Genomic DNA, 20,578 nt, shown 5'->3' with positions numbered 1-20,578 from the left:
GGCACTGGCGGGCCTATCTAGAGTTAATCATGACAGTGACCTTTCCCCAGGGTGTCCTGGGTGTGGTGCCAGCCTTCCAGCTCAGGAATCTGCAAGTCTATATGTATTACCCCCCACCTAGCCCCACCCTCCACGGAACTGTCACCTCAGGCCTGGGGCTGGGGGCAGGTGTCTGTTACAGGCCTAGAGACCCACACCTAGGAAGGATGGGGTCAGGCCTTGCTGACCCCGGGGGAGGGAGGGGGCTGTGTGAGTGACACAGGGTGTTTGCAGATGGGCTGGACCAGAGTCCTCGGGCCCTGCCACACACCCCTCTTCTGTCGCTCAGCTCCTTAGGCCTGCAAAGTCCCTTCAAGGCCGGGGGATCTCGGAGGAGGCTCAGGAGAATGACATGGCACTCCTGAGGACTCTTCGGGCATATCCAGGCCAGCAGTCCGTGTCCAGACCGTCTGGTCCGGGTTCCAGGGCCACACGGCACATGAGCAGAAACTCGGAACCATCCCGAGCCACGCCCTGCTCTGTCTTGGCCTCAGTGTGTCCATCTGCAAAATGGAGCCCAATGGCCTGGGACCAGCCTCCCAGGGTCCCACCTGGACCCTGGACCACGCGGATCGGGCGGAATACTGGGTTCTCAGAACTCCATAGCCCATCCTGGCCCTCCTCCCGCAAAGCGGCCCGGGCTGGGGGTGGAGGCCGTTGAAGGTGGAGAACTTTCTCTGTTGGGAGTCTGGGCGGGGACACGGAGCTGAGGGACAGAAGCCCTGACTCTCCCAAGTCAGGGGAAGGGGGGCTGGCTAAGTCAAATCAGAGGGTGGAGGGTCCACCCGGACACCCCAGGTAAGCCGTTGTCTGGGGTCCCAAGGTGAGCGTTTTCAAGCCCATCCCCCGGGGGGAGGCTGGAGCCCGGAGCGGGCCGGCTACCCAGGGGCGCAGGCCCCGCCTCCCGGGGCTCGGCGCTCGCGGCCCGGGTGGGGAGGTCATTATCTGGCGCTCCCAGGCCCGCGCGGCTCACGTGGCCGCGGCTCAGAGCCTCCCGGGTCCCAGGGCCGCTCAGCTCGCGAGGAGATAAGCTCCGGCGCCCCCAGTGCGTGTCCGGCGCGGGCGGCCGGGGCTCCAGGCCCCCACCCCGCCCCTCGGGCCGGCCCGGCCCACTTGGCCCAGCTTCCTCTCCATAAAAGGCGAGGTTTGGGAGCGCCCGGGGAGGGGGTGCTGGCCCCATAGGCCCGGCCGGAGAGGGTGGCCGGAGCTGCCCACCCCCGGCCCACCCCCCCCAGGGAGCCGCCGCGGGCCTGGGGGACTCAGGGTGGGGAGGGGGGGCGCAGCCCAGCGCCCGAATTTTCTAAATCGCTGCCTCTATCTTCCCAGACCGCCACCCCGAGCGGGCTCCCCGCTCCAAACCGGACCCCCTGGAGTCTCCCCGTTGTGCATGTGAACTCAGTGAGGCCCGCAGCGTGGCAGGGCCGGGGGCGGGGGCGAGGGCGGAAGAACAGCTGGAAACGCCAGCGTGCCCCACGGTCAAGCTGCGACGCAGGTGCGAACAGAGAGCTATTTCGTGCCGGGCCTCTGTGCGTTCTGATACCCCTAGGATTGGGGTACCCGCTCCCAGACGTCCTTCAGTGCCTTGCCAGTTAGCTCCCCAGACCCGAGCCTCACAGCCTCAGTTTCCCATCTGTTAAATGGGGAGATGGTTTTCATCTCCTGAGTTTGTGCAGATGTAAAGTACAACAGCCAGCCGGCGCAGGTGAGGGGGGAGGGAGGGGGGAGCTGCTTCTGTCCCCCATTCCCATCCCCACCCGGCCCCCGAGAGAGCCCTGGGGTTCGCGGACCTAAACCCGCACTCAAAGGACTGCTGGGAGGCCGAGAAATCTGGAGGCCGGGAGACAAACAGTGAATGCTCAATAAATGCAGCTCCGCGCCCTTGGAGGTGTGAGTCATGCTGTCCCGGCCCTGGGCTGGGAAGCAGGGCCTTTGGGTGTCATCGGGAGCCACCCCGCCGCGGTGCGAGGTGACCCCGGCGGGACGCCACCCCTCCCCGGCCTCAGTTTCCCTCTGGGTGAATGCGGAGGCCGGGCCTGGCCAGCTGGGGGTGGGGAGGAGGGAAGCGGGCCAGAGAATGGGCTGCCCTCCGGGGAAGCGCGCGAAGCTGACCCCCCACCTCCGCCGCCGGCCGCCCCCTCCCAGCCGTGCCCTCAGCCCCTCGGCCGGGGGGCCCAGGCGGCCACGTCCGCCGCCGGCGAGTGCGCCATAAAAGGCAACCGGCGGCGCGGCGCGCGGCCAAACTTAGTCATCCGGCCCGCCGGCCGCCCGGCGCGCGCAGCTCTCAGCTTCCTCCCCGAACTTCCCGTGTTCCGCGGGGCCCCGGAGGGGTCCGAGGTGGGGCTGCGCCTTTCGACACGTCCCCGCTTCTCCGAAGGATCGGCTGCGGCTGGGCCCTGGCGGGGGGCACCCTCGGGGAAGCTGCGGGGAAGGGGCTTGGCCTGGGGGGTCCCGGGCTGGGGACCCGCCGTGGACACCCGTGGCCGTACCCGGGCCCACCAGGCCGGCGTGCGGGTGCTTTAACCCCAGAGCTGCCTGGTGCCAGAGCGCCTTCCAGAAGATGCCTGCGAAGGAGGCCAGATCTGCACTTAGATCAACCCCATCAAGCCCCGGGGAGAAAAGTACTAGGCGGTCAGGGCCAGTTTGCAAAATGTGAAAAACACTTTATGAAACCACCGAATACCGGCCTGCAGGAGCGGTGGTAGATAAGGGGGGCATGAGATGCGACCTACGTGCAGGCTCAGGAACACCCAGGGAGCAGCCTCAGGCAGCAAGGCTCAGGGTCCTCTTACAGCCAAAGCCAGCCAAGCGTGACAGCAGTCAGGATGGTGGCCGTCCTGGGTGGGGAGGTGGGGGAGCCTTCCTGTGTGCTAATTAGGGTGGTGGTCCCAGGGCCTTCCACTCAGGACCCAGCTGTACAGTCAGGGCTGGTGACCTCGACTATAGATTAAATTGCACCGAAACCAAACTAAAAAGGAGCGGTGCACAGGACACTCCCATTTATCGTTCAGGGGCATCTAAACAGATGGCAAGGGGCCACCAGGGCTTCAGGGTGGAGGTGGCAGGGGGCGTGGAAGGGTAGGGCATCCACTGATTCCGATACCCTGTGTTTCTTCAAGAAAACAGAGCTGAATACGGTGAAATAAAGAGCAGATCTAGGGGTGAACTACGTTCCTCTCTAGACTTCTCTGTATACTCAGAATATTTCACATTTTTCAAAAAGGAAGGAGTGAAGCAAGGAGCCGGGAGTTGGACGCAGTGGTCAACCTCTCTGACCCTCAGTTTCTTCTTCTGTATGATGGGCCAGCATCATCGCTCTGGGGCAGGTGTGTGAGAACCATACGGACGGGTGCACGCCAAGTGCTGAGCCTGAGCCCAAGGCAGCCAGTAGGTGCTCCAGGAAGAGGGAGGGTGTCAGGCCCCCTTCTCCTCCTGGGAGAGAGGAGGACTTGCTGGGGTGGGAAAGGTCTTTAGGCCTTAGGCTAAGCGGCCTGTGACGGCTGGGCCCTGGGGCAGCTAAGGACACTCCTCTTGCCGGATGCTTTCCCATGGCCACTACTTGTCCAGCGAGGCCTGGGGGAGGCCAGGCAGAGGGGTGCCATGAACGGGGTGGGGGGGGTGCCTATGAAGGTGTCTGAGCTGTACAGGAGTGGCTAATAGCCTGGCTTGGCCTGGCCTGGAAAGGCTTGTTTCTGACAAACGGGGCCAGCCAAGCCAGGCCCTGCTGTCCTGTCCTGGCTGCCCTGTCCCTGGGGCGAGGGTCACTCCAGGTGAGTCTCGGGGCCGGCACGTTCAACAGGACACAGGCCTGCCGGTCGCCTGGCCTCGACTCCAGGTGGCCAGGTCCACAGGCAGCTTCCGTGGGCGGCAAGGACACGCTGGATGGTGTGTGCCACCCGGTCAGTCCTGGAGCCCTGCCCGCGGAGCTCGGTGTAGGGGGCTCCAGAGGGCCAGCCAAGCCAGCAGGGAGGAATCGGGGGAGGGTGTGGGGTCAAGAAAGGGCCTTCGGGAAGGGAGAGGAAGAGAAAGTAAAACGAGAGTCTGCTTTTCCTCCCGAGACTTAAGGGCACCCACAGGTGGGCGCCGCACCCGGGTGCTCTGATGAAAGCCACCAGGACCCTGATGGGGACGGAAGACCCCCAGAGGCAGCGAGGTTAAGGGACTAGGTCCAGGCTGACCCAGCTAAGGACAAGCATGAGCAAGAGAGAATTGTCAGAAGCGTGGCCAGGGGACCACAGAGTAGGAAGGGGCCAGGCAGCAGCCCAAGTGAAGGGGAGACCCTTGGAGTAGGAAGGAGGGGCAGGGGCTTCCGGAGAGGGTAGTGGTTCCCGCAGAGAGAAGTACATGCCAGCCAGGTGGGGCCAGCCTGGAGGTAGGACCATTGGTAAGACATTGCTCTTGGGTGCCCTCTAGTGGGGACAGTCTTCCCTGACATCCTCACAGGATGCACGGGGGACCAGCTCCATTCTCCCTGTACAAAGCCCAGAGTTTCATAGGCACGCCCTGTTCTTGGCACCCCTTTCTCAACCCACCCTCACTGCCGCAGGCCCTGCCTCCCCCAGGCTTGCTGGACAAGAAGTGGCTGTGGGAAAGCATCCAGCAAGAGGAGTGTCCTTAGCTGCCCAGGGCCCAGCCGTCACCCACCCACTGAACTCTCCAGCGGCAGCCTCCCAGCCACCCTACTGGGGTGAACATTTCTCCGCCCCTTTTCCCGATGAGGAAACTGAGGTATGGCGAGTACCGGGAACACCCACCTCTCATGCCCACGAATGCACCATGGAACTGGGCACCCTGAATCTGGACACCCAGGTAGATGCAGATGAAGCTGAGAATCTGGGTTTATTAGTCTTCCCACTGGTGAAAGCAGCCCCTCCTCCAGCATCTGATGAATCCAGCCTTCTCTGGCTGGAAGGTGCTCCAACACCCTCACCTGAATGGACCCCTGTTACAGGCTTTAGCTCCACCATCCCTGTGGCCTTCAGCCCTAGAACTAGGGTCTGATTTCAGCACGCCCCAGGGGCTCAGTGGTCAAAGTTGACCCCAGAGGAAACAGCTTATACTCCAAGAGAAAGATAGATGTTGCTAATTTCCATCAACAGGAAGCTTGGGCTCCATGGAGATGGGCTCTACCAGTGTCCGGTCCGCGGAGACGACACAGGGGGATTGTGCCACTGGACTGGGCTGGATTTACGGACGTGAGTGTGCATCCCGGAGTCAGGATGTAACGCGTCAGCGGGTGCAGCTCAAAGGGCCTCCAACAATTTGCTTGGTCTGTTGTCTGAAGTTACATCCCATCCCATCAGTGGTCTACATTCATTGAGGCAGGCATGAGAGAACTTCCCAGGCATGATGGGAGGAAGAATCAGAAGAAAGTGATTTAGCACGTGTGACTTGCATGCCTCTGAGAAATATATCAGCAAGGCAATGCCAGCGTTCCCCGGGCTCCAGCAACCATCCTCTCTGGGCTGCCGTGAGGGGGCGGTGTTCCACTGCCATGGGCTTCTGATCCCAGGGGGCTGATGCCATCCTGAAGGGCAGAGTCCAAGCACCGGCCCTTAAGTGCTAGAGTTAAGGTGGGCAAGTGACACAGAGATGGGTCTATTTCCAGAAAGTTCTGGCCTGCAGGAAATTTGGATGGCAGCTAATGGATCGTGGTGTCCTTAGGAATGAAGTAGATTTGCCACATACTAACTGATCACTTGAGTTATAAAATTGGAAAACTGGGGATCTGTTGGGCAGAAATCCCACTGGAGTCCATACACCCTAGAGTTTCTAGGGTTGAGGCATGTAAGTATTCAACGTATAATAAAGAAATACTTTTGTTGGTCACTGTATCACACATTTGCATTTTCAACTTGTGCTTGCCAGGGCTAAGTCGTTCAGTCGTGTCCGACTCTGTGCGACCCTATGGCCTGTGGCCCGCCAGGCTCCTCTGTCCATGGGATTCTCCAGAGAAGAATACTGGAGTGCGTTGCCATGCCCTCCTCCAGAGGATCTTGCCAACCTAGGGATCGAACCTGTGTCTCTTATATCTCCTGCGTTGTCAGGGAGGTTCTTTACCACCGGCGCCACCTGGGAAGCCCCTCAACTTGTTGACAACTGCTATTGCTACAGTATCCTTTTTTCATTTCTTTGTAATTCTATGCATTTTATTTTATGCATTGAAAGGCATGATTCTTATTGTCTGTGAACGGATGACTGGATCAACAAAATGGGTGTGGTGTATATATATATATATATATATATATATACCTATAAATATAAAATAGAATATGATTCTGCTTTTTAAAGGGAAAGAAATTCTGACATATGCCACAAGGTGGATGAACCTTGAGGACATTATGCCAAGTGATTAAAACAGTCACAAAAAGACAAAAACTGTACAATTTCACTGACCTGAAACAGCTACATAGTCAAACAGAAAGTAGAAGCGTGGTTAGCAGGGTCTGGGGCTCTGGGGCCAGGGTGAAAAGGGGAATTTATTGAGTATAGAGTTTCAGGTTTGCAAAACGAAAAACTTCTGGAAAGTTGTTTCTCAAGTGTGAATGTCTTACTGCTAGGAAGCTGCAGTTAAAATGGGCTCAGTCAGTTCAGTCACTCAGTTGTGTCCAACTCTTTGCAACCCCATGGACTGCAGCACACCAGGCCTCTCGGTCCATCACCAACTCCTGGAATTTACTCAAGCTCATGTCCATTGAGTTGGTGACGCCATCCAACTATCTCATCCTCTGTCGTCCCCTTCTCCTGCCTTCAATCTTTCCCAGCATCAGGGTCTTTTCAAATGAGTTAGCTCTTCGCATCAGGTGGCCAAAGTATTGGAGTTTAAGCTTCAGCATCAGTCCTTCCAATGAATATTCAGAACTGATTTCCTTCAGCATGGACTGGTTGGATCTCCTTGCTGTCCAAGGCACTCTCAAGAGTCTTGTCCAACACCACAGTTCAAAAGCATCAGTTCTTTTTTTTTTTTTTTAAGCATCAATTCTTCGGTGCTCAGCTTTCTTTATAGTCCAACTCTCACATCCATACATGACTACTGGAAAAACCATGGCCTTGACTAGACGGACCTTTGTTGGCAAAGTAACGTCTCTGCTTTTTAATATGCTGTCTAGGTTGGTCGTAACTTTCTTTTAGTTTCATGGCTGCAGTCACCATCTGCAGTGATTTAGGAGCCCCCCCCCCCAAAAAAAAGTCTGCTACTGTTTCCACTGTTGGAAATGGGCTAGGAAAAGGCACATGTTATGTGTATATTACCAGTTTAAAAAGCACAGGATGCAATAAACACAACAGGAACCCTTAAAATATTTGTTGTTGTTTTTTTTAAAGCATGATTCTGAGAAGGATCGCCTCAGTATCCTCAGATGCTAACAGCATCCGCGTGGGTGAAAGGTTAAGAGCCCCCGCGCCTCCAATTGGAGGATCCCGACAGGAATTCCGGAGCAACCAGGGATTCTGGGAATGGTAGTTCACAGCCCCCAGCTGGAGCCTCGCGGAGAAGGGTGGGCTTGGAGCTGGGAGACAAAAGCTCCGAGACCGACATCGCGTGGGCGGGGGATTCGCGGGATGCACGCTCGGCGTGCCCGGCCCCCACGCTGACCGCCGGTCTCACACGTTCACACGCGCACACACCTGTCCAATTGCACTGTGCGGCACGTGGCGCTCCCGGGTTGCATTCGCACACTCTTTTCCAATACAGTTGCCCATCCGAACGTGTGCAGGTCAGGCTCACAGATGCTTCCTCGCTTTTCCCGGAGACATCCCCCCTGAAGCAGGGGCCTAGGCAGTGACCGGGGAGGGACGGGACGGGGGGTGGGGGTGATGCGCAGGAAGAGTGTGCCAGGCAGAGAGAACAGAGGGTGCAAAGGCCCCGAGGCAAGAGGCTGCGTGGCCAGCGGGATGGCTGGGGGAGAACGCAGGGCAGGAGGGAGGCTCGGCCTTGCTGGCCAAGGAGGGGCGTTTCGACAGGCCAGAGGCCGGGTCTCGCAGGTGAGCGCCCGGCCGCTGCCTAGTGAATTGAATGACATTTACTGTTCTCCGCGTGGGCGCAGCGGCGGCCTCGGAAGTGACTCAGCGGAATTCCTGGGCGCTGGGGGTGGGCGGGAGGGATGCTCCGAATAGGTTGGGGAGGGGGTGTTGCCCGCACAGATGCCCCACCCCCGAGCTCTGGCCGCACCCCCCCCGGAGTTCTCCACCCGCCCCCCCACCCACACCCCGGCTTTGGGCTTCTGGAGGGACCTGCGGGAGCCGAGGAAAGGGGGGTAGCGGTGGGCGTACAGCCCGAGGGTTCAGGGAGAGAGGGAGGGAGCGGGGAGACCGGGCGGGGCCTTCTCCGCATCCTCGGGGACCCCTCATCCTTGAGCCCAGACTTGGGTGGAGGTGGGCATACTGGAAGGAACCCTGGGGTGCGGGGGGGAGACGGCTCTCTTTTCAGCCCCGGAGGCCCAGGCCTTTGGCGGGGAGCTGAGCTGGCCCAGTCCGGACTCCCTGAGTGACTCAGCCGGATCAGGGCCTCTCTGGGACTAACTTCTTCCCCTAAATAAAGGGGACCATTCAGTAAGCACGCTCCAGCTGGTCCTCGGTCGCTAAGTCGCGTTCAATCATCAAGTCGCACTTGGCATTTGGGTGGGTGCGGGGAGGGGGCCAGGGCAGGCTGAGATAAGGTCTGAGCACTGGGCTGGGGGCCCTGGTGCAAATATTCTAAGAACTGAGCCTCAGTTTTCCGATGCATAAAACGGGTATATATAACACCCCCAAGAATGAGACTTGCTGGAGGAAGCTGCACACACGGTCCACCACCCCGGGTGGCCGGACTAAGAAGGTGAATAAGTGTACTTCATGGCCCAGCTCCAACTTGCCCTCCTTAGAGAAGGCTACCACCACCACCAAGACAAAATGTAAGGCCTGTTCCCTCCTAGGGACCTCCTCCCTCGCCAGCCCCCAAGAACCCACTGCCCTCTCCACCGCCCGACCGGGCTGCGGGCCGCCTGGCGGCCTCCAGGTGGCGCTGGAGACGCGCCTGCCACGCCAAGCTGGGAGGGGCTAGAGGTATCCTTTTGAAGAGGGGCGAGGCCACCCCAGGAGAAGCCCTTTGGATACCCACCCTGTGACCCCGCTAGAAGTACTGCTTTCAAAAAATGCAAAATAAGAGTAAATACACATATGTATTTATGTGGTCAATTTACAACGGAACAGGCCTCATCGTGAATTGGGGTCTGGAGCCGCTGACTGATAAGGATGCTTATCGGAACAGGGCGGTTTAAACAGGGCCCGGAAAGGTGAGTAGGATGTGGAGCGGAGGGGAGGGCGAATTCTAGGCTGGAAGGTGGGACTGGTTCCAACAAGTACAGAACTTTTACAGGAGTTCATTTCCCGGTAAGAGGGTGGGATTTCGCAAGTGGAGTCTAATGGGGGTGGGTGATGGCCTAGCTCACCCAGCTTGGGACTGGCTACGGTTTGTCTCAGACTGGCCTCGGGGACACGGAAGGTGGTGATCCATCAGCGTGGTATCCTGGCGCCACTGGCATTGCACTCTGATGAACAGATACTGAGAAGTCACCCTGGGGACACAACCGGCCGGCCTATCTTCCCCCAACCGCACATCATCCGTAGCTCTCCAGGGCCCTTGAGACAAAATCTGGGGCTTCGGCTTGAAACTGCCTGCCAACGGCCACTGGACATTTCCTGGCAGATGGAGACCAGGAACTGGGTCTGTGGGGTGCCGGACCAGGGGCAGCCTCCCAGCTTATTGGGCCAGAAAGGCATAGAAAGGGACTTTCCTGGTGGTCCAGTGGCTAAGACTCCATGCCCTCTCAATGCAGAGGCGCGAGGTTCGATCCCTGTTGGGGAGCTGGATCCCACATGCTGCAACTAAGAGGTCCTGGATGCCAAAACTAAGGATTAGCGTGGCCATGAGAGAAGGACAGGCATAGATGAGGTCTTAGCACAGGTGCTAGGGCGGGCCGGCAGCGACTCTGGCCTCGGAGTAGTGTGTGTAGGGGGGTGGTGAGCACTGAGAAAGAACCAGGCCTTGACCGCCGCCCCCCCCCCCCCACCCCCGCACCGTGCGCAGACTTGATCAAGGTCAGGAGGTAGAAGGGCCCTGTGCTGGTAGGCAGGTGTCAAAGTATGATTTCCAAAAAGCTAAGATCATGACTCTCATACAATTAGAAAATGAACATTTGTGAAAGATTTCCTTCAACTCATTGATGAGGGAACAGTAAGATGGTAACATTGACACAAAGAGCATTTGTGGACCTGGGGTTTATATAGTCACTTAAAAAAAATACTAGGAGGAGATTCCTAAATTCCTGGCTTCCCTAGTTGCCCAGTGGTAAAGAATCGGCCTGCCAGTATCGGCAGGAGACATGGGTTCGATCCCTGGTCTGGGAGGATTCCACACACCCCGGAGCAGCTAGCCTTGTAGGTACCACTACTGAGCCTGGACCGTAGAGCCCGGAGGGGCAGCTGCTGATGGCTGTGTACCTGGAGTCTGTGCTCTGCAAAGAGAAGCCGCCCTAATGGGAAGGTCAGCCCCGCAACTAGAGAGCAGCCCCCAGTCTCTGCAACTAGGGAAAAGCCCTGCAACAATATGCAAATACATTTTAAAAAAAGATTCCTAAATTTGATTTCACAAACCACCGAAACATGACTAGTGTCCTAGGAGTAACCTTTGGTGTTATCTTTTGTCTCAGACACAAATCTACAAGTTAACCTGTAACTTCACCAAGTTTGAGCCCTTAATTAAAAGTAAATAGCAAGGCAAACAGAAGTTTGCTAGAGAATCAGTTAACCCTCGGGTGGGCTCCTTACACACAACGCAGTCCTGCTCCGGGCCTCATTTTTAGGTCTCAGATAATCTTTCCGACACAGGAGAGATGGGTACTCAGCTGGGCCCTGGCACATACCAACACTGGGAACAGTTTTCACTCTTTCTTGCCTCAGTTTCCTTAACCAAAGGGTTGGACCACATCTTCTTGCTCTGACAATCTCCTCCATCCCCCAAGATTGATTTTACCTTCCAAATATATACCCAAGACCCCCACTCCAGTCCATTCCCACCTGTACAGTAGCCCCAGTTCAGTTCAGTTCAGTCACTATCATCTCCGACTCTTTGTGACCCCATGGAATGCAGCACTTCCCTGTCCATCACCAATTCTCGGAGCTTGCTCAAACTCATGTCTATCAAGTCGGTGATGCCAACCGACCATCTCATCCTCTGTCGTCCCCTTCTCCTCCTGCCTTCAGGCTTTCCCAGCATCAGGGTCTTTTCAGTCAGATCTTCACATCAGGTGGCCAAAGTATTGGTGTTTCAGCTTTAGCATCAGTCCTTCCAATGAATATTCAGTACTGATTTCCTTTAGGATGGGCTGGTTGGATCTCTCTGCAGTCCAAGGGACTCTCAAGAGTTAAATAGCCCCACTCTGGTCCAAATGTCTTAGGGACCCCAGGAAGGTAGTGACGATTGGGTTCAGAAGGACTTGAAGCAGCCACAGTCTCCAGCTCCTCCAAGGTGCTGTGTGATTTCAGGGCAATTTGGCCCCTCTCTGGGCTTCCAAGTTTCCAGTAGGGCAGAGGGCAGGGTGGAGGTGGACCTGTGGTTGCTTCCGCCTGCTGTTGGGAATTTGGGAATACCCCTCCCCAACCCACCTCCCCCTTTCAACTGGATGCCATTCAACTGAAGTGGATTCAGCCCCTGGGGAAGAAAGAACTGATAAGCAACTAGTGGTCAAGAGCTTGGAAAGGACTTGTGATCTCCTAAGAGAATAAGATTCCCAGGCGGCTCATTGGGAAAGAATCTGCCTGCCAGTGAAGGAGATATGGGTTCAGTGGGTTCAATCCTTGGATAGGGAAGATCCCCTGGAGGAGGAAATGGCAACCCACTCCAGTATCACACACATCTAGCACAATCAGCACTCAAAAAGGATTCAGGAAAGCCCCAATTCTGGTCCCAGTTTTGCCACTGCTCTCCTGAGTGAACTGAGGACATTAGCCACTGTGACCCTCAGTCTCCCTACCTGTAAAATAAGAATTATCTCCCCAGGGTTGATGGGCTAACATGTCAGTGAACATCTTCACATTGCAAGAAATGGAAAATCCCAATGCATCTTTTCTAGAACAGCAAATATGGCTTCCGTAGCCATCTAGAGGTAATGGGATGTCAGGGATGGTATGATCGGGGCTCTGGCTCAACTTCTGACTCTCTAAGCATTGTCTTCTCCCCCGTGGGTCAGCTCTGCCTACAGGATGGCCAAATGCTTGCTGCAGGTCCAAGTGGCACATCCATAGGGCACAGTGACTTGGGGCAGACGGCAGTGCTCTGGGCCAGGGTGCCAAGTGTGCCCTGGGGTCGCTCCACATTGAGCAACTGAGGTCGGGCCCATCCCTCAAGCAATGACTGTGGATGGGGAGGTCAGGGGGTGGCCCCGGGCTCAGGAGTCGAGAGGAAGAGCAGAGTGGAAAGAAAACCTGTGTGCGGCGCATGCATGCTTAGTCCCCTCACGGACTGTCGCCGGCCAGGCTTCACTCTCCGTGGGATGATCCCCACAAGAATCCTGGAGTGGGTTGCCATTTCCTTTCCCCGGAGATCTTCCTGACCCAGGGATCTACCCGGGTCTCCTGCATTGCAGGCAGATTCTTTGCCATCTGAGCCACCAAGAAAACCCTCGGCTGTCCTTAAAAAGAACGGGAGGATTGGATGTGGGGTAGGAGCCCCGGGAAGCATAGTGGAGGCGGAGAGGAGACTGACAAGGAAATTCTTCAGGCGGGTTGAGGATGCGGCCATCCACCCAGCCTTGGAGTCTGTCTGGTTGTGGGGGGGCTGCAGTAGCTGAGGTGTGGAGGGTGGAGGACGGAAGGGGCTTTGGATGAGGGTGCTGCTGGGGGGGACTCCGGAAACCACACCCAAAAGGAAGGCGGTCAGGCCCTGCCAGGAGCCTCCAAGCTCCCCGCACCTCCAGCTGCGCGAACTGCCGCCTCCGCCAGCAGGAAGCGAGCGGGGGAGGGGAGGCTGTGCGCGGAAGGGGCTGGGAAGGGCCGTCCCGGCCGGGGCGGGAAGCGATCTGGAAGCGGGAGTTGCCAAGGGAGGAAGGACCCGGGGCGGGGGGGCGGGGTGAGGGACGCGGGGTCCCCTAGGGTGGGCAGGGACTGTCCCCGCAGCACCTCACGGACCCGGGGGCGCCCCCTTCCTAGTCGCGCCCAGAGTCGGGGGCTCCCCCATCGCCTGCGGCGGCGCCTCTGCTCACTCTGATCCCACCGCTGGATCCCAGGTCCCCTTCCCTCCCGCACCGCCCCCTCTCCTGGACCCTCCTTTTCCCCGGGGGCGCCCCGCGGCCTCAGCAGGATCCCCAAAGGACCCTCAGCTACGGCCCCAGGCAGGAGCCCCGCCCCGTTTCCCTCATGGCCACACCCTCGACCCGGCCACGGCCTCGCCATTGGCTTCCCAGAGCTGCGGCCTCCCCGGATTGGTCCGTCTTCTCTAGGCCACGCCCCCGCCCGCACAAAGACAGCGGCCGGCTCAGCCCATCCCCACCGCAAGACCCCAAGGAATTTGGGGGGCTGGGTCCCCAGGCTGTGAGCCCAGCCTCACCCTGATCTCGGCGGCCCGCATGAGTCACACCCTAGGTGTTGTAATTAATAACTGCGGTCGAGGTTGTTGTGAGCCTCAGATGTGCAGACTTGGGGGTTCCACCTTGGGTAAAACCTGAGTCTCCTTACCCAGACCTCGCACCCCTCAGCCCCCAAGCCTGGCTCCGTTCCCGCCTAGGAACTTACCCTCTAGGCCCCGTCCTTCTGCTGTTTCGCCCCGTTGTGCTGGGGTGGGGATGGGTGGACTCAGTGATCACCGGTTACTTGATTATGAAGCTGATACTATTGAGGAAACTGAAGTTCAGAGAGGGTAGGTAACCTGCCTTAAGTCACACAGCAGTCAAGAGTAGCCAGGAAATAATAATGAGATGTGGGAAGAGAGGGAGAAGCCTGTGGATAGTGTGATCATCTGTGACTCCTCCCCACATACCTAAGACTCAGCAGTTAAGTCACCAGGAGGGTCTTCAGGATGAGACAAGGATGACCCCAGCCAGGCAGGCAGCCTGCAGGCTGGAGGAGGCAGTTATATTTTATTTGCTTTTTAGGGTCAGAACATGAGCCATTTTAATGCAGCTCTGAAGAACTCAAGGTTCTTTGGACACAACTTTCTTTTCTTTTTGTTGGCGGAGCCAACACAGCCTATGGGGTCTTAGTTCCCCTCCCCTCCATGTGTCAAATCTGCACCTTCTGCAGTGGGAGCACAGAGTTGGAACCACTGGACTGCCAGGGAAGTCCTAGAATTTTATTTTTTTATCAGTGATTTACTTGCTCCCAAGGAATAGTACCATCCAACTGATACATAAGGCAAGCCATAAATGCAAATCACATATGTAATTTTAGATTTTTCTGTCTGGAGAAGGGGATTTTAATAAGGAAACTTGGCAGTGGTGTCTAGAGAGCGTGTATAGGCTTTGTTCCCACCTCTACCTCCCAGGCAAGTTTAATCTCCTTGAAACTTGCCTTATCTGTAAAATGGGATGATAAGCCCTGAGGATGAGAAGAGACCCTGCCCCGTGCCAGGCACACTCTCGGGGTTGGACGTGCAGTACCTGCGGGACTGTGAAGAGTGAGGGGCCAAAGTCCACAGAACGTCAGTGGGAATCCTGGAGGAGCAGCTACCTCGGCTCAAGAGTTCCAAGGGAGCAGCTGTTGGAGCCTGTGGGTCTCGGGCTATGGGACTGCTGGAGCCAGGAGGGCAGGGCGGGGTGAGTGTCCAGGCTGCCCCAGGAAGGATGGGTGTGGGGGGACATTCAGGGCTTGCCAGGCAGACGGCATGGAGCCTCCCTGTGCCCAGCAGGGACCAGCAGAGGGTGTGGGTGGGTGTCAGGACCTCAGACTTCCTGAAAGCACCTTAAACTCTTTCAGAGCCGTGGGTGCTCCTGTAGTTCTGGGCGAGGGGGGGCGGGTGGTGGGAACACTGGCCAGGACCCCCGGGTTCAGGCTGGACGCATGTGGCATATCTCCAGGGGAGAGGTCAGGGCTGTCCTCGTGTCCCCAGCCCATGGGTGGCCTTGTCCTCCTGGAGGACCCTCCTCCTGTTTTCTCTGCTTCCCTGGCTTGTCTCCAGGACCTCTCCATGCTCTCTCCTGAACACAAAAATCCAACCCCCCCTGGCACCTCCACGGTCAATGCAGGGCATAGTCACCACTCTGCCGCCCAGCTTCAGGCCCCCACTCCTGCGCACCCCGCATGGGAGCCGTGGAAGCCCATCGTGCTCTGCCGCGGCCAGTGGCTTTAGGACTCATTTGTTCCAGAAGGGAAATGAAAGAAGGGCCAAAGGGGAGAGGAAGGAAGATGTCTTCTCTTTTTCTCGCTGTATCTGGAAAACAACTAAGTGTGCACTTTTTAAAAATTATTTATTTATTTATTTATTTTTGGCTGCTCTGGGTCTTCATTTCTGCCCAGGCTTTTCTCTAGCTGGAGCAAGCGGGGGCTACTCGCTATCTGTGGTGTGTGGGCTGCTCCCTGTGGGGGCTTCTCTTGTTGCCAAGCTCGGGCTCTAGGGCGCACAGACTTCAGCAATTGCAGCCCGTGGGCTCAGTAGTTGTGGTTCCCGGGCTCTAGAGCACCGCCTCCGTAGTTGGGGCCCACAGGCTTAGCTGCTCTGTGGCAGGTGGGATCCTTCTGGACCAGGGATCGAACCTGTGTCTCCTGCATTGGCAGGTGGATTCTTTACCACTGTGCTACCAGGGAATCCCCAAGTGTGCGCTTTTTAAGGGACACAATTCCTTTCCGTTTAACGTGAGGCAGAGTCCTCCCCACTCAAGGTCAGGTGGATCTGCTGCCCTGGGAGGGGGCCTGGGGCTTCCAGGAGCAGCTTTGGGTTGGAGACTGGTGGGGAAGCTGGACAGGGCGCTGGGGGAGGGAGGTGGGAGGGGGTGGCAGGGGCCTCTGGGCGTCTCCTCTCCCTTTTCTTCCAGGACAATGGCTGCCAGCAGAGGGAGATAAGGGGCTTGATTGGGTCCCGGTGGAATCACAGCCTCCTGCTGCTGCCTGGAGGAGGAGAGCTTCCCCGAGGATGCCCCGCCCCCAGCCTCCAGGGCCTCTGATCCCCGTCACTCTGCACCTTCACTGAAGGGCCCTGTCCTGACTCCCGGACTCAGTCGCTCAAGGACAATGTCTTTCTGTCTTTCCTTCCATCTTCCCCCACCCCCTTTCTCTGTCTTTCTTCAAATGCAGAGTGCACCTACCTTCAGTCTGCATCCGTGGAGAAGTTTGTCTGGCCAGGATGGGTGGGGGTCGTCTAGGTGCAGCTCAGCCAAGCGGAGGTGGGCCAGATGGCTTAGTCTGGAGGGGAAACGGCATGGAGCCTCCCTGTGCCCAGCAGGGACCAGCAGAGGGTGTGGGTGGGCGTCAGGACCTAAACTTTCTCAGTAACTCTTATATTGATTATATATTGAAATGGTCATATCTGGGGCGTACTCATGGGTTAAATTGGAGAAGGCAATGGCACCCCACTCCAGTACTCTTGCCTGGAAAATCCCATGGACGGAGGAGCCTGGTAGGCTGCAGTCCATGGGGTCGCAAAGAGTTGGACACGACTGAGCGACTTCACTTTCACTTTTCACTTTCATGCATTGGAGAAGGACATGGCAACCCACTCCAGTGTTCTTGCGTGGAGAATCCCAGGGACGGGGCAGCCTGGTGGGCTGCCGTCTCTGGGGTCGCACAGAGTCGGACACGACTGAAACGACTTAGCAGCATGGGTTAAATAGGGCTTCCCTGGTGGCTCAGAAGTTAAAGCGTCCGCCTCCAATGCGGGAGACCCAGGTTCGATCCCTGGGTCGGGGAGATCCCCTGGAGAAGGAAATGGTAACCCACTCCAGTATTCTTGCCTGGAGAATCCCATGGACGGAGAAGCCTGGTGGGCTACAGTCCACGGGGTCACCAAGAGTCAGACATGACTGAGAGACTTCACTATACTAAACACTTCACTATACGTGAGTTAAATGGGGCTTCCCTGGCGGCTCAGCTGGTAAAGAATCTGCCTGCAATGCGCGAGACCTGGGTTCAACCCTGGGTTGGGAGGATCCCCTGGAGAAGGGAAAGGCCCCACTCCAGTATTCTGGCCTGGAGAATTCCATGGACTGTATGTATGGTCCATGGGGTCACAAAGAGTCGGACACTACTGAGGGACTTTCACTTCATGGGTTAAATAAAACACTATTAAAATCAATTTATTTTTACCATTTTAAGGAGCTGCTGGAACATTTAAACTTACATCTGTGACTGATACAGAACATTTCCAGCTCCCAGAAGCCTCCTGGAGTGCCCCCTGGCCAGCACCTCCCCAACTACTTTGACTGTTCTTGAACTTGATAAAAGGAGTCACTCCTTCCTATCTGTGGGGTCCTCCATGGACTACCCAAGTGGTGCTAGTGGTAAAGAACCCGCCTGCCAATGCAGGAGACGTTAAGATGCGGGTTCGATCCCTGGGTTGGGAAGATCCCCTGGAGGAGGCATCCCACTCCAGTATTCTTGTCTAGAGAATCCCATGGACAGAGCACCCTGGCAGGCTACAGACCATGGCGTCACAGAGAGGCAAAGAGTCGGACACAACATGCACGCACGGGGAACTGAACAAACCAGACTCTGGACAGGGCAGCTCGCAAATGGTGGGAATGATGCCAGGGAGTCCAGTCCGAGGGGCTGCACCTGAGCGAGGCCCACATCTGGACTGGGCTGGCTCAAACTGTGACCCTTGCCTGCAAATTCATGTCCACCTGGAACGGCAGAATGTGACCTTGTGTGCAAGTAGGGTCTTTGCAGGAGTCATTAGTTAAGGATCTCGGATGAGATGATCCTGGGATGTGGGTGTTTTTATACGAGAAAGGAAAGGGAGGGGACATCCCTGGTGGTCCAGTGGCTAAGACTCCCTGGTCAGGGAACTAAATCCCACATGCCTGCAACTAAGAGTTTGCTGCAACTAAAGATCCTGCCTGCCTCAACTAAGACCCAGTACAGCCAAATAAATATGTATACAAATAGATATTAAGAAAGAGAGAGAAAGGAGAGGGAGATGAGATTGGGAGACCCAGAGAGACACCAGGAAGGAGGTCCTGTGAAGACAGAGACCAAGGACACCTGGGCCCACCGGGGGCCGGAAAAAGCAGGGAGGAGCGTCGCCTGGAGCCTCGCACAGCCTGCAGGCACCTCGATTTCTGCTGTCTGGCCTCCAGAACTGTGAAAGAATAAATTTCTGCTGTTTCAAGCCAGCTGCAGCCCCAGGAAACCCTGCATGGAGCCTGTGGGAGCCCTTGGAGCAGCTCTCGGGAACAGAGGGGAAACTGAGGCTCCAGGAGGGCAAGCGAGTGAGGTCTCCACACAGAGCACAGGTTTGGGACCCACCCTGACTAGCTGGGCGTCAAGTCCCTGCACCTCTCTGAGCCTCAGCATCCTTCTCCTTGAAGGGCTCTGCTGAAGGTGGACAGACACCCTCCTGCATAGGGCTGGGGGGCACCAGGGATGGCAGGGAGGGGTCCCCTATGAGCTTGACTCCCTGGCGACACAGATGCTGCAAGAATCTGCCATCAGCAGCGCCCCAGGTGCCCGGAGGCAGCGGTTTCTAAGGCATTCCTTGGTCAGGATTTTTGCCTTGTACAAGTTTTATCAGAAAATCCGTAACGAGGCCAGAGATCAGGCTGGGGACACTGCAGTCCTCCGGCCACCGCAGGATGCGGCCAGAGCTTCCGGAAGGGAAGTGGACCCTGTGGGCATTTCCCCACCTCTGCACCCCACACCCCACCTTCCCTTCAGCTGCCTTCTGGCCTCATGGGGTGGGGGCGGGAGGGGTGGGAGTCTAAGACAGGGGAGGGGTCGGTGGGAGGAACTGTGGGGTCCCCTGCAGCGTGGAGAGGCTGGGGCTGGGGGAGCCTGGGTTTGGGGGCTTGTGACCCCCTACCCAGGGCCTGCCTGGGCCTGCCGGTGCTGTACCCTCCCAGCCCCTCAGATGGTGGCAAAGTTCTTCCCCCCAAAACAGAAACTGTTTTCTGAGTGCATCTGCTTGGTCCTCGTGATCCTCAGGATGTGGGGCTCCCGGGCCCCCATCCCCATCATGCTGACTCAGCCTCCTGCATGCGGTAACTCCTCCCCCATCTCAGCACCCCCCCCATTGCTCCTTCCCTCCATCTTCCCCCAGGCGTCAACAGAAGCACTCCCACTAAAACCTTTCATGGCTCCCCAGTGTCCTCAGGATAAACCCTGAGCACCTACCTGCAGGGGCCAGCCTCTCCCACACCCTATTCCCTCCCCTGCACCCCAGACTGAGCCCCAACTGGACCCTGAACTCCTCTATCCCTGCTGCCTCCCATGGACAAATATCTTTTTCAGAACATTCCCTGATAACCCTGTGAGGTGGGTGGTATTGTACCCATTTCACAGAGGACAATGCTGAGGCTCCAGGGAGAAAGGATGTTACAGGATGAGAGAGGCCCTGCACCCCAGTGGCCGCAGCTGCCCATGGCCCCACTTGGATGCTGTTGTCCCACCTGTGTGCCAGCCTCTAGTTCTTTTTTTGGCCGTGCTTCATGTGGAATATTAGTTCCCCTTGTTCAGTTGCTAAGTCGTGTCTGACTCTGCAACGCCATGGACTGCAGCACGCCAGGCTTCCCTGTCCTTCACTGTCTCCCAGAGTTTGCTCAAACTCATGTGCACTGAGTCGGTGATGCCATCTAAACATCTCAACTTCTGCCGCCTCCTTCTCCTCCTGCCCTCAATCTTTCCCTACCTGAACCCACACTTCCTGCAGTAGAAGCATGGAGTCTTAACCACTGGACTGCCAGGGAAGTCCCAAGTATCAGAATTTCATTCCTTTTTAAGGGTGAATCCTATTTCATTGTAAGGATGAGCCGCACTGTGTTTATCTACTCACCTGTCAGTGAACACTTGGGTTCCTTCCACTTTTTGGCTGTGAATAAATGCTGCTGTGAACACAGGTGTGCAAATGTCTGTTCAGAGTCCTGCCTTCAGTTCTTCCGGGCTTTTACCCAGAAGTCGAATTGCTGCACTGAATGGTCTTTCTCTCTCAATGGGCGTGGATTTGCAGAGAAATGTCAGCTTGGCTAAGAGAAATGAAGGAGGGTCTGCGGGAGGGCCTGGGAAAAGTTTTCTTTCGTTTACAAAAGCAACCCTCTACCTACAGCTGCTGGAGTCAGGGAGTCTGGGGTTGGTGAATGTGCATGAGAACACAATCACGTCCTGATGGTCAGTGACTGAATTCAGCATTTCCCTCCTTTATGGGGGTGAGCAGCAAACCCCAGGAGGCCCTGTGGGTTTGCCACCTAGGGTTTCAGAACATACTACATCTATTGCAGAAATTCCAGAATGTCATTTGGACTCAGATAATGGTATTCTAAAGTCTACCCCAGTTATTATTTAATGTATTAAAAGGAGGCACATATTAGCACTTCACCATTAAACAACAGGGTTGACAACATAATGCAATTGGTTTCCTTTGTAATCC

The 20,578-nt window shown here is 56.8% G+C and overlaps 1 long non-coding RNA gene and 1 other non-coding gene across 3 annotated transcripts; both read left to right on the top strand.

The window, feature by feature from the left end:
• Nucleotides 1–1,362: 1,362 nt before the first annotated feature.
• Nucleotides 1,363–6,161, top strand: LOC129637803 (uncharacterized). 2 transcript variants are annotated; one of them, XR_008707577.1, is made up of 5 exons: nt 1,363–1,531; nt 3,260–3,362; nt 4,583–4,764; nt 5,136–5,231; nt 5,905–6,161. It is a non-coding gene; the product is annotated as an uncharacterized LOC129637803 (long non-coding RNA). The 2 variants fall into 2 exon arrangements; XR_008707576.1 differs by having other exon boundaries at nt 5,136–6,161.
• Nucleotides 6,162–16,836: 10,675 nt separating this feature from the next.
• Nucleotides 16,837–16,909, top strand: TRNAW-CCA (transfer RNA tryptophan (anticodon CCA)). The gene has a single exon. It is a non-coding gene; the product is annotated as a tRNA-Trp (tRNA).
• Nucleotides 16,910–20,578: the final 3,669 nt, after the last annotated feature.

This window comes from Bubalus kerabau, chromosome 23 (assembly GCF_029407905.1).
Source record: "Bubalus kerabau isolate K-KA32 ecotype Philippines breed swamp buffalo chromosome 23, PCC_UOA_SB_1v2, whole genome shotgun sequence".
Lineage (NCBI taxonomy): Eukaryota > Metazoa > Chordata > Mammalia > Artiodactyla > Bovidae > Bubalus > Bubalus kerabau.
Note: the sequence above shows the minus strand (reverse complement) of the source record. Positions and strands in the feature narration are given on the sequence as shown.